Here is a 10,397-nt window from a genome sequence, read left to right on the forward strand (position 1 = left end):
GCAGCGTTTGGCAAGGCCAGGCACCCTGGTTGATTCTCTGAGCCCCATTCCCTGGGCTGCCTTCCTCCCGGGGGGCTTGTGGGTTTGTGGTGGGTTTGGGGACTTGGGGGGTGGCTGAGGGACATCCAGGGGACAATGAGGTGCAGGTGGCAGCGGTGATGCTGCTCCTGGGCAGGGACAGAGCCCCCTGGCCGGGGCATCCATCCTGCGTGGGTCATTGTCACTGCTGTACATCTGGTGACAATGCTGAGCGCAGGGACCCCTTGCTTTGGGGTGGGGGTCACGGCTTGGGGGGGGCGGTGGCACCCCCGTCCTGTCTCCTGGTGACGTTCCACGGCGGACATCAAAGCCCTGATTAAGCCAATAATTTAATCATATCTCCGTGCCTCATTACTCATCCTGAGCCTTTGATGAGGCTTCACCTCTCCCAGCCCCACCCGAATTAGTACTTTTGCCTTATTTTTAGCGGCGACTTGGAAATTGCTGGGGCTCCCTTCCCTCTTTCCTTCCCCTCTTTTCCTTCCCCTCTTTTCCTTCCCCTCTTTTCCTTCCCCTCTTTTCCTTCCCCTCTTTTCCTTCCCCTCTTTTCCTTCCCCTCTTTTCCTTCCCCTCTTTTCCTTCCCCTCTTTTCCTTCCCCTCTTTTTTTTCCTTTAATTTTTTAATATGTTTTCTCTCTCTAAAGCCGAAGTCGCCGAGTTCCCTCCGAGCCCCCAGCCAGCCATTAAGGGAACATTCACACCTATTTTCCTTGCCTTGTCTCCCCTTTATTCTTATGAAGCTCTCATTGATTATTGCCCTTAAATTCCTCAGTCCGGTCATAGATAAAAGGATAACCACTTCAAAGCAAAGTGTTAAGAGTTTAACCTCGAGCTAAAAGAGTGGACAACAAGGTAATTGAGGGTAATAACTGATCACAGACCTACTTTCAAAGGCACATGCAAGCCTCACTTTCAGATGGCTTTAATTTTATTAACATTTGTAGCAGCTCTAGATGCTTTTGAATCATTACAAACTTCAAAGCTTGAGGTAACACTCCAAATGGAGAACCTGACACCAGGTTTTTTGTTCAGACCCACATCATATTGATAGTCTCTGTTGCAAGCATGTAACATCTCTTCTCAAACTATAAAACCCTAGATGAAAAAAATATTGCCAATAGAGAAGATCAAAGCCTGAACCTCCCTTTGAATGATCCCAAAGAAGTCAAAACAGAAAACAACATGGGGAAAATAACACAAGTATCTATATTATTCCAGCTATCTTTATCCATATTTAAACTTGTCTGCTAAGGCAGATGGATAATTCTCCCTGAGTTTTATCAAACAATTTGGCTAATTAGCTGTTTCTCTTTGGGCATTTGGAGCTGGCCCTTTTGTTCTTGGCATTTAAACCCCAAAATGAATGAACAGCCCTGGCTGGGCGGGGAGAGGGGCCACGCGAGGTAAACGTAAAAAATACCTTTATAAACTGACACCACGTGGACTAAAATCAAAATGATGTAAACACCCAGAGCCCTCCCATCTCCAACCCGTGATAGTTATAGGTGGTGTCAAGCAGTTTGGGAGGTAAATGGTGATGCCCCATAGTCCCCCCAGAGCAAAGCGGTTCCTGGGCCTGAATCAGCCCGGGGAATTGATCCAGGGTATAAATAGCCCTTTCTTTCTTCCTCTACTTTTTGTGTGCGGGGAGGGTTATTTTTAACCGGGTGACTTCCCTGAGCTCATGCACGAAGCATTCCCAATGCAGGGGCGGCCCGAGGAAAGCGGCTGTCCCTGCTGCCAAAAAATGCACCCCTCTGCTGTCCCTCTGCCGCTCCAGGAGACGTGGAGGGGCCAGGAGACCCCCCAGAGCTGCTTCAGCCTCCGGAAAGCCAGCGAGAGAAGAAAAATCACTTTGATTTTCTTTATAGACTGGTGTGACCCTTTCCTCTTGATTTGCATCAGTGTTTTAGCAGCAAGAAGCGTTAGGCAGGTTATTTTATGTTAGCGCACCCCAGGACAAAGGGCTAGGTTTGAGTCTGGGATATTTAACACCACCTTGGCCGTCCCACGTCCTCCCCAAGCAGCCCAGCCTGGCTCAAAACACTCCGGTTTGCAAATGCAAAGCCAAACCCTGTGAAGCACGGTGGCTTTATTAAACCTGCTCAAGACAAGGGCTCGGTGCTGATTAACCCCGGGTATCTGGCCCACAGGTTTTTGTCGTTCTACTCGCAGCCACGCACCAGAGATCAACATCTCCAGCGCTGTCTGGTGTCAGGTGTATCGCATCAGAGTCTCATTATCTGCGTTTGCTTCAATAGCAGACCTGAACGTGGATAAGCTTGTGGAAAATGAATACTTTAAAATGTATTGAATAACTTGTTTTTCAGCCTGCACTGATATTATGTTCTTTATGAACTGAAATCGATTTAATGTAAGCTGTTCTCTCTGTTCTCATGTTAGGTATGTGCCTGTGTAATGAAAGGACAATGGTATATTGGTTAAATCTTTAGAATTTATGTTATTGTCTGAACTTATGGGTAGAATAATAAGCAGTTATTTCAGCATTTCTGTTGTGCGTTTAATGAGTCTATTATCAGTTGCACAGACGGGGTGGATAAATGGGACCCGGCGCTAAAACATATGTTACAAATGCCCAAGGCAAGCCCTGACTTGCAGATCTGGATCTGCACAAAACGTGCTCAGAAATCGCCGCCTCTGTTGCTGGTTTTGTTTCTGCCTCTGCCCATGGGAGCTGCTGCTCATCCCAGGGTTGGACACCCCACCAGCACGTCCTCAATGCCATCCTAGGGATGGACATCCCACCAGCACGTCCTCAATGCCATCCTAGGGATGGACATCCCACCAGCACATCCTCCACACCATCCCAGGGTTGGACGCCCCACCAGCACGTCCTCAATGCCATCCCAGGGATGGACATCCCACCAGCACGTCCTCAATGCCATCCTAGGGATGGACATCCCACCAGCATGTCCTCAATGCCATCCCAGGGATGGACATCCCACCAGCACATCCTCCACACCATCCCAGGGATGGACATCCCACCAGCACGTCCTCAATGCCATCCCAGGGATGGACATCCCACCAGCACATTCTCCACACTATCCCAGGGTTGCACATCCCACCAGCACGTCCTCAATGCCATCCCAGGGTTGCACATCCCACCAGCACATCCTCAATGCCATCCCAGGGTTGCACATCCCACCAGCACATCCTCAATGCCATCCCAGGGTTGCACATCCCACCAGCACATCCTCAATGCCATCCCAGGGATGGACATCACAGGGGGTGTTGGTCTCTTCTCACAAGTAACAAGTGATGGAATGAGAGGAAACGGCCTCATGTTGCACCAGGGGAGGTTCAGGTTGGATATTAGGAAAACATTCTTCCTGGCAAGGGTTGTTGGACATTGGAACAGGCTGCCCAGGGAAGCGGCGGAGTCACCATCGGCATCAAAAGGGCTCAGATACGGGACGGGGTTGGTCAACTCTTTGCGTACAGGGAACTGCAGTGACTTTGGGGGCCAGGTCTGCATCTGAGTGGGTGATGTGGGGGTGATGCTTTCTCCATGCAAAGTCTCCTCTCTCCAGTCTGTATTTCACACCTGGCACCCTCAAAAAAAGACCAAACCCATGTTTCTTTTGTGGCCTCAGTACTGGTCCAGCTTATGAGAGGCAGAGCGGGGGCACCATCCAGCTCCCAACAGCACCGCGGGGCTGGAGGCTCAGACCCGTCACTGTCCTTGATACCGGGAATTGAACCGACAAGCAGAAACAAACCAAAACAGGTATAATTTTAGGGCGCTCAACTTTGACAGCGCACCTAAAACGAGCTGTGCATAAAGGGTTTGGGATTTTATTTTCCCTGGAAGTGAAGAGTTTTAGTTGAGTTTGTGACATGAAAGTTTTCCACTGCTCAGGAAAGCCTGTTCACTCAAAACTGTTGTCTCTCCTCCTGCTTTTTCCATTATCGTCATCCATGTGAACCAGGATACTCAGGGTCCTGCTCTATGTGTGGGATGCCCGATAGCCGAGGGGTCCAAACGCGCCGTGCCAGCCCAGCTGCACGCCAAGGGTTAAACTTCGTGCTGCAGCTGCAAAGCCCAATTTCTTTATTTCCTGTTAATGACATTATTGCCTACATAAAACCATTGAAACATGTTTCTTTCATTTGTTTAATTTCAAATTCTGAGCACACTAGCTGGAAACTATGCTTAATAGTTAAACTCAAAACATTTGGATTTCCTTTCCTCGCTGAGATTTGCAGCGAGTACGCTTCATACTCAGTTGAGTTTTTAAGTAGCCATTTCTATGCAGCTATAGAAGCCAGCCGGAAAACAAAAAAAGGATTATATTGCAGAATCAAATCACATCAGTTCAGCCTAGTAGCACATCATACATTTCACTTCCAAGATGCCATCAGCCCCGACTCCTTACCAAGCTGCCCATGTTCTCCTCCAGAGCATCCAGCCTCTGTGGAACAAGAGCCAGCACAACCCACGTGCTCTGTGCATGCAGAAAAAGGGCTTCCCTGAGCATGCATGGAAAATATGTTCCCATTTCCATGAAAAAATAGGGTGGGATCTACTTCAGGCCTGATGCTCCCATCACCTTCCCCACGTTTCTCCCCCATCCTCCTGCTGAACCTCCCGTGCCAGGTTCTTGCTGCCAAGAGCTCTCTGGGCAAGGGCAAAGGGGGAGAACAGAGTGGGCAGGATGGGGGCACGTGTAGGTGGATCTGGACCATCTCAAATTTAAGGGGAGTCTTTAAATCTGAACCCATTTGGCAGGTGGAGATCCAAGCGAGATCCAGAGACGCATTGATGCTTTTAGCAAACTGCCACTGCAGTTGCCCATCAGAGGTTTTGTAGACCTGGTCACCCACTGGTTACTTAAGAAATGTTTGTGCATAGTGAGGAGGGGGTTGTGGAAAAAATAAGTCATGTGAAGTTGGTCATAAATATCCTCATTTGCTTCTTTTGCCCCCACCCTCTTTCCAATCACTATTCCATGCAGGTGAAGGAAGCAGTTCAGAAATGTTAATAGATAGCAAAGTGCTTTTGTGTGTTTTATCAGCTCTCATAGAACGGTTAATGCCGATACGGTGCCCCTTTTAAGTCTAAAAAATCTGGCCAAGCATGTGCAGATAGCAGGGAGTGCGCTGAACAAAACATCAAGGAAGGAAAGTCTGTAGGGGGGAATGGAAATGTTAAAAGGATTATAGGAGGAGAAAATGTATCGGACTTATCTGGCAATACTCACTAACAAAAGTATGTCAGTTTATGAAATGAACTTCAAATCCCATAAAACTAATTGTGTGTTTTCTTGTCTTATTTTTGAGTATCTCTGGCAGTGCTTTTTTTCCCCCACTGCAAAAGCGTGTCTGCATGTGGATAATACTCTCTGCTTGCAGTGTATAGAGAGATTATACCGCCGATCGGTTTTATACCTCTTAAATTAATGATGTTAAACTAGTTTATAAAAAAAATAAAAAAAAAAAGGAGGAAGAATAACTTCAAAGGTTCTCATGTGGGTTGCAAACCTCTCATGTCTTCTGTATACAGGGCCTTCCTCTTATTTTGATCAAGACTGTTCCCAGCACTTCTGTTGAAATACTTGCAAGCCTTTGATCTCGTTATCAACATGACCACCAGTGAGAGCATTGCCGCTCGCGGAGCGTATGACAGAGCCGGTGACGTCAGTCCCCATCTCCGACTGACACCCCTTTGGGTTTATATCCCACTGTTCTGGGTCCTCCTCGGGCTGCGCTGATCTTAGAGGGGTATGTATATGATGTATATACCCCCAGAGCTCAGCCCAGCATGGCCGTGCGTTGCACCACGGTGTAAACAATGCAAAGAAAGAAGCCAAAGGGCTGGAGCAAAGAGGAGAGAGGTCTGAGGGTCTTGGGGGGGATTTGTCCCCAGGCAGTGGCCAGTGAGATGTGTGCATAGGGAGCAAGGAGCTCAGGCTCGTTCCTTCTTGTCCATCAATGTCTTTGTGATCTCACCACAGTTTTAGCAGAGGAAGTGCTTTGGAGTTGCATTAATGGAACCGGTGTCCAGCAGGAGCATCATGTTCTGGTCTGAGCATCTCTGGGCTCCGTCACTGCTTTGCCGTTGTCCACGAGGAACACTCTTCCCTGGCCCTCAGTGTCTCACGGTGAAGAACACCGACTCCAACCTCTGCTGTAGGACCTGTAGTTTATGAAAAGCGCAGTCTATAATTCAGGCGTTACCATTATTTGCCAAGGCTGCTTGATTTGATTGTGCCCCCGGTGCCGCTGTCACCTCCTCAAAGCCACACGCAGGGATGGACAGAACAGCCCTGGTGTGGCCCTAAGAGCCGTGACATCCCTGGCGTCTGACTCAGTTATTCTGCAGGAAGACAACAACCTGGAGACATCTCCTGCGGAGCAAAACATCTGCCTTGTGGGCAGAGAAGGCAGCGATGGAGCCGCGTCGGTCGGGCGCAGTCGGGACAAGACGGGGTGTTTGTTCCAAGCTGGCACCCAGGGCGATGCCCTTGGACCGGCACTTGAGTCCTTAATGGCTCCCACTGCTTTTTTCTTCCTTATTTTTTATTTTTACTACCTACTCTAAAAAAGCTCACACACACACACCCACACACCCCCCAAAAAAATTCTCTTTATTATGTAGCTTCACTGTGAACTGACTCTTTCCATCTAAAATTATTCCTTTTTGGTGCCACAATCTGACTTCAAGCCTCTTTGCGCTGCCTGGAAAGGCGATACAGCAGCAGCCAAGGGGAGGACAGGTCTGGCCTTTGCGGCAGCACCAGGAGGGCGCTTGGGGCTGGGGACGCCGCTTTATACGGCTTTTTGCAGTCATTTCCTCACACTTTCCCTGGGTTTTTATCTGAAGTGCAGAAGGGCTAACAAATAAAACATAAATAGTTAATTTTCCCCTGTTCAGCCTGGGAATTCAGATTCAAGTTTAGACTGGAAAATCAGAAGGAAATTCAAAGATACTCTCCGTTCTTGATGACTGCAGCTGCTACCTGAACACAGAGATTCCCTGTAGATCTGCGAACAAGGACTTCCAGAAACTGATAAAGATGAAGAAAACTCTGGAAGACCTTCTTGTACCCGACACCGCCTGCCTAGTTCATGCGATTACTTTCAAACCTCAGGCGCTACGTGACTCTCCCCCGTCGGCAGGAGGAGAAAATAGACTCCCCGACTGGACACGCAGAAATGAACGGGGCCACCGCAGCTTTGGGGAGGACAAACTGCTCCACAGGCACAAAGCCACGTCCCCAGGGGTTTGCCCTCCTCTAATTTTGTTCCCAAAGCGTCGCTTTTTGGTGGCTGTCACAAGGAGGACGGTGGGCTGGACAGGTCTTTGGGTGGGCGGCTCTTCCGCACGCGTGATCCCAAATAACGCGGAAAATGAAGCACCTGGCTGAGTTGTGGGCTCCCAGGGCAGCATCATTGCACAACGGGACTTGGAGAAAGCCAGCTGGTTAAATGACGTTTTTATGAAATATAACGAACGGCATTTAGTGAGATTTTCCTCCAAAGTGGAAACGTCCAAGGTTTTCAGCTCCATTGTAATGGCTTAGTTCTCTGTACTATAGTAGTAAATGGGAATTGAAGAGCTTTTTATGCCAGCATTGTTTCAAAGCAAGCTCAAGATGTCAGTAGCAGGAGGTGATCAATGGACTTCTGGTGGTCCTGGGCTGGAGGTGTCACCATGGCAAGGGGCCGGGGACACGGGCTGGTCATTGTCCCAGGAAAGGAGCATTTCGTATGGCTCAAGAGCAGATGGCATAGTGGCACGTTGATACTTGGTGTTGTCAGCAGCAAAAATATTAGTAATTCTAATAATTTGTAACTGCGTGTTGTGCCTAGAAATGGGTTTTACTGCTCGGCTTGTGGCTTTGGCAGAAAGTTTGCTTTCTGTCCCCAATGGTAGCCATTCCCAGGCCTGAAAAATGTGCAATTGGGCAGCAAGAAAATATTCACTCACGTGTTGTTTCATATGATTCGCCCAGGTTGTGCAGCCCAGGCGCCTGGTAACATGCCTGGTTATCTCCACGTGAGGCTCTCGGGTGGATTCAGCCACCCCAGCGCTGATGAAATTGCAGCTTCAAAGGTGTCACATCCAGGGCCACCGCGACATGGGGTCTCCCCGATGTTTTGCTTCCCATCTGCCATCTTGGTGGAGACGGTGGTTTGAGCCGGGCTTAAAGGAGATGAAGAAGCGGGGAACCCTTGAGTGAAGCCCAGCACCGCGTCTGGCAATGTTGCAAACCAGTTTTTGCAGCGGCGCATGTGGAGAAGGTGGCTTGAGTGGGAAGGAGAGGAATGGCCTTGCAGCCACGGTTCTGGTTTGTGTCCTCACATTTAGGACCAGCTTAAATCCCCAGGACTAGAGCTGGGGTTTCCCCGGTGTCTCCTAGGGTCTTATGTGCCTTGTTCCCTGGGGGTTCCGTGGTGGGGTCCCCCCTCGCTGTGGGACAAGGGGGAGCTGGGTGAGGCTGATGGGGATGAACCTCGGCGTGGGGAGCAGGGTCTGTCGTGGCTGCAGTTGTTTTTGCTGGCCGGACTATGCTGGGGGGCCAGGGCAGTGTGTGTGGGGTGGCCATGGGGAGAAGGGCTGAGGATGCATTTCCCAGGAGATACCATAAATGATGCTCAGGCATATCAAAACTGGAAGGTGCCTTTTTTCCTTCTTGCCAGAGGCTTTGCCGCATGTGCTGCCATCACCTGCCTGGCCTGTCCGCACGCAGCAGGCTCAGCAATGAGGGGAAACGGGCTCATTTTGCAAAGCTTTTTCTTAAGAAATGGGGTGCTGAGCTCATCTGCAAGCCTGCATGCAGGGAGGCACAGGTCTCCTTAGGTGGTGGTGAGCACGGTGGTCTCTGCCCAGGGACTTGAGGCTTGCACATGGGGTCTTCTGCTTATGTATAGAAGTGTTTGCAAGAGTGGGGCTTGATCCCAAAGCCTTTGCTCAGGGATATAGTAGAGAGAATCCATTCAAGGCCTCTAGAAGGCCTTGCAATACAGGAATTAATAATGATAAAAATAAAGCTGAGCTCAACTTCAAAAGCTCGCCCCGCTGCGGCATTACCCACCCCATTTGGAGCCCATGGAGCTGGGGCGAGTTTGCTGCACCCCCAGAAGGGGGAAAAGGAGCTGCAGGGCCAGATGGGTGATGACAAGGCAGAGGGGACAGCCTGGCCATGGTTCGGACCAAGGGGGGTCCCACCAATGCCTGGCCATGGCTGGGACCAAGGGGGGTCCCACCAACTCCTGCCCACGGGGGAACCACAGAACCCCGCGTCCAGCCCTGGAGCAGGACAGGGAGGGGGGCAGGAGGCGCCTTGGATCTGGAGGACAGGTTTGGGGGCCAACCCCTAATTAAAACCTGTTGTATGAAGTTAAAAAAAAACCCCTCCATTCCGTGTCTGCTTAATATTTAACAGATGGGGGGGGGGGGGGGAAGATGTGAACACAACTGCAGATGGGAGTTTTGCTGGTGTGCCAGTTATATTGCAATCAGATATTGTTTAATTAGAATGCGGAGCAAAAACATGCCTTCGGATTATTTATTTAAAAAAAAAAAAAATGGGGGACCCGCCCCATTTTCTCCCTGTGATTAAAACTTTTGGCGAAGTTTTAACGCCTGGGAGTAACCTCCGGCGCTCCAGTGCTCCGGCTGGCCGCGGGAAGCGGCTGCGCGGTGCCCGCGGAAGGGCGCGGAAAGGGGCGCCTGCGCCTTTAAGGCGGCGGCGGCGCGGGGGGCGGTGGAGCGGCGGCTGCCGATCGCTTCCCTTTGATAAGGTCCTGGCAACTCCGTAGCTGCTCCGGGATGGCGAGAGGAAGCGGGCAGAAATTAAAATAAACCCTCCGAAAATCAGTACGATTCTCTTTTCCTCCCGAATCCTGAGCCCTCCACGTGCAGGACCTCGACCCTGCGCACGCCGCGCATCGGGGATGCCCGGGGGTGGGAGCACCGGGCGGAGCAAGGGGAGCTCCCCCTTCTCTTTCTTTATCTTATTTTAATTTTTTTGCATGTTTTTTCGTCTTTTTTGTGTGCGCGGGAGGCGCGGAGCCGCGCTACCGCCCTTGCAGGACCGCTCCGCCGGCCCCCGCTTTGATGCGCGCAGCGCTGGCGGGGAGAGCCCGGGGGGGCGGGGAGGGGCGGGGGGAGCGAGGGGGAGGAGGCGGGGGAGGGACCAGCGCTTTTGTATTTAAAATAAATAAAATAAATAACCAGGGGAGGGAGAGGAGGGAGGCGCGGATCGCAGTGGGCTCCTTCCCTCGCAGCCCCCCCTCCCTCGCCCCCCCCTCTTCCCGATGCTCTCCGATGCGGTTGCACCGCCGGGGAGGAGAGGAGGAGGAGGAGGAGGAGGAGGAGGAAGGACAGCGAG

Source organism: Nesoenas mayeri (genome assembly GCF_963082525.1).
Source record: "Nesoenas mayeri genome assembly, chromosome: 19".
Taxonomy (NCBI): Eukaryota; Metazoa; Chordata; class Aves; order Columbiformes; family Columbidae; genus Nesoenas; species Nesoenas mayeri.